General features: G+C 38.3%; 1 protein-coding gene across 1 annotated transcript in view; it reads left to right on the forward strand.

The window, feature by feature from the left end:
• Window positions 1-3,711, forward strand: part of LOC108576517 (lachesin-like) — a 258,907-nt gene that overhangs the window by 251,352 nt on the left and 3,844 nt on the right. The window lies entirely within an intron of this gene.

Consider the following 3,711-nt stretch of genomic DNA (forward strand, 5'->3'; position numbering starts at 1 on the left):
TAATCATTCTTTTATAATTATTAAAAAAAGCAGAAACTAAAAACACGGTCAAAGAAATGAAATTTGAAATCATATATTCGAAATGTCTTAAAATATTATTTTTGCAAGCTGCCACGTTTCATTTTTCATCAAACACTATTTATACGACGTTTCACAATTATTTCCACTTTTTCAATTTCCCCGTCACCATTTATTTCTCACATTGAATCACTTCCAAAGAAAAAAGAAGAAAAAATTTAAAAATATATTAAAAAATCTCCAATAAAGATACTTTCATACTATTGGAAATGGGTTATGGAATGAAATAGTCTTTTATCTTTGTAATATACGATTTGATTTACGGTCTCAGAGGAAACGTCTTTACTCTATTGAATCTTCTGAAGGACTGTTTCTGGGCACCCAAAAAGAAAGTTGGGGTCCCCTTGTACCTAGAAACTGCTTACACCATGGTATGGCATTGTGTAGTGAGTGACTCTAAGACGGACACCAGACGGATCTGGTGGAAGTCTTAGTGCCTTTGTTTAAAATAACCCGGAGACATTTTTGTCCTCACTTGATTATTTCCATAGGGTGTTGTTAGAAATAATCCAACACATACCATTCCATACTTCCTTTCAATTTTTCTTTACCACAGAATTTTTACATTCAATCACCTTCAGAGTCACAATTTCCCAATACATCCACACCATATCAATTTTCCAAATTACTCTTCATAATTGATCACCGTTGAAACTTCCATTTCTAAATAATTGCTACCAAAAAAGAAAGAAAGAAAGAGAAAGAAAAAACAGGTTCGAAAACACGCGATAGGTTATGGTACAGCTAGCGCGTGAAAGACGAGGAAAAGAGAGATCGATTCGTCGCTCTGGCGGAGCCACGCGGTATTAAGCGCCGATAGATCCGGGAAGACGTAACAAGTGGAGCAAAACCGAGCTTAAGTATTTACGAGGAAATCACCGTAACACGCACTCCATTATCACCGCGCGAACCAGCTACGCCCCTCCGCTTAATGACGGAAATTTTATCGCGTAAGCCGTGTAAACTAACAGACCCGACGCGTGTATTAGCGTCCACGCTTGTGTGCGAGGGGTTGTCCCGGAGCCGCGGCGTGCTCGAACTTCTCGTTGAAGTCACGCGATCAGATAAGCTCGGGGGATTAACCGTTAAACCGATGGTATAAACGGAGCGTGAAGAGAACGCCGAGAAGAGAAAAGAGCACGGAGGTATGTAACGGGTGGCCCGTTCCACTTGTATACGATCGGCTGATTGAATCGTAGAAATGTGTGCAAGATTTTTAGGAGTTTCTGATAGAAATAAAACGACGTGGTTGAAATCGTTAAATTTTGATGATTATTTTTAATTTTTCTAAAAGAGAGTCTTGATTTTTTTTTAATATATCAGTGATTTTTTTCGTGTTGTAACTTAGCTTTGGGAAATTTGCAATTTGGAAATTATGGAATTTAATGAAATTAATAACAATACCGTCAGAGTTTTTTATTTTTGATTAAAAAGTGGTAGAGTGTTTATTTTCATATCGTTGGTTTGAGAAATTTGCAATTTGGGAATTACAGGATTTAATAAAATTAATAACAATACTGTACGACGTTTTTTATTTTTGTTAAAAAGTGGTGTAGTATTTATTTCCATATTGTAGCTTTGGGAAGTTTGCAATTTGGGAATTACAGAATTTAATAAAATTAGGAAGACTTACGTTGTTACGAAGAATTACGTTGTTATTGAAAATATTTTGGAATATGCAGATATTATTCAACGAGAACTGAGGCTTTGATTGGATTAGAATCGAGTAATTAGGCGAATCCTTGCTCTTAATTTTCAAATTTATACCAATAATTGGACAGTTATTTTGAATTTCAGACGAGTTCAAATATCCATGATTTCCCTTTGACATACTACCTGTAGTATTTTACAAAACTTTTCATTGCACGAAATGAACAATTTGAAGTTTGACATGAATTCCATTAACCGCATTATTCCTCTCATTTACCATGCATTCCAAATTCCTGTCAATTCTACATCGTTCGATACAATAATTTAAATATACCCTAATTTTTCTTCAATATTAACATATATTTCAATGAAATCATTCGTTGCACTTTTGCTTCGAAATTCGCATTTCTTCGCGGCTCGTCTAATAATTTCAAAAATAAACGTTGGTTAGTAAAGAACGTGGCGTTAAAGACACTCGGTAAAGCGTAACGTGAGATAACCAAGAGCTGGATCGCGAAGGGGTGTTTTGTACTGTTTATGAATAATTATTGCGCGATTTTACGCTACGATCACCTATTTCCCATGCATTATTTATGCGATTAAATTTGAATTCCCACCGCGTGATTTTTACCTTTACGAGGGAAAAAAGCTGTTAAGTTGAGTAGAAAAAGATAAAACAGCAGATTGTAACGAAGAGAAGTCAACGATACAGATCAAATGCGTATTCCGAACATTCGAGTTAATATTTTTTTTTTTTTTTTTTTGTCAAAATCGTGTCTTGAAAAGGTCCGCTATTCTCATCATCCAGCTTTGCTCATCTTCATGAATACCGGCTTCATTAATATTCTACCGTTTAATTGCCATGGTAATAATAATTTCAATTGCATAAATTTTATCCGAATCACCGGTGTATTATATAAATTATTCCTTGTATTATGCAGACCCCTCCTCACCTCGTTTGTGTTGAACGTGAAAATTAAAAAGGTCCGCTATTATTCAAACAAGCTTCTTCCCTGAAAGGGACAGAGGCACAGAGGGTAATGTATAAATAACCGAACGAATAAACGAACAGACACGAATTACTAAAACAACATTCAACGAGGTACAATATTAAAAAGTTTGCATAAAAGCGCGATACTAAAAATCAATCCTTTCACCCTCGTCGACAAAAGCTCGAACATCTTCGACGAACAAAACGAACAAGTATATAACCCCGTATAAACGAGCAATAACCAAACCGAACCAAATAACAAACTAACAACAACACACCGAAAAGAAGTAATCAGACTAACAAAGTGTAACAAACAAAGCCGTACACGCTTAAATCAACGAACAAATGAACCGATACCAAATAGAGAAACAGCCCCTGTCGTACATACACCATGCATACACGTAAGTACACGCAGTTTCTGAAGCCCGGAGAATAGTAGATCAAAGATGCGGTCTCCCAGGCACACCCTGTACAGAACAGACATGATCGAGGGTGGCTACAAGAGAAAACGAGCAGAGGAAGAAGGGGTTGGGATCGGTAGTGAACGGTGGTGATGGTGTGTGTGTGTGTATATACATATAGATGGTAGCAGCAGTAGTAGCAGTAGTAGCAGCAGGCAGCAACGCGTAGGAGAGGGTTCGGTAGATAGAGGTAGGTAGGACGACAGTGGCGAGATGTTGGCACGTCACGTCAAGGGCTAAAAGTCCGCGAAACAATATCCAACCAACGGCCCATCCTACCCCCCCTAACTCGCTACATCTCTCTTCCCTTTTCTCTTGCTACTGCTGCCTGCCTGCTGCTTCTTCTGTTCCGTATTAGTTATCGTTTATCAGGCCGGCCAGACAAAACGCGCCGTCGGGAATTGGGTGAGCCATCTGTTGCCAGACATGATCGATAAAAGTCCGCCAAGTGCTATCAGTGCTAAACTGCTATTTCGACGAGCTGCCGCACGTTTCACCCTCCCACTCCCCCCCCCCCTCCTCCTCCTCCTT

Source organism: Habropoda laboriosa, unplaced genomic scaffold (assembly GCF_001263275.1).
Source record: "Habropoda laboriosa isolate 0110345459 unplaced genomic scaffold, ASM126327v1 scaffold376, whole genome shotgun sequence".
Taxonomy (NCBI): Eukaryota; Metazoa; Arthropoda; class Insecta; order Hymenoptera; family Apidae; genus Habropoda; species Habropoda laboriosa.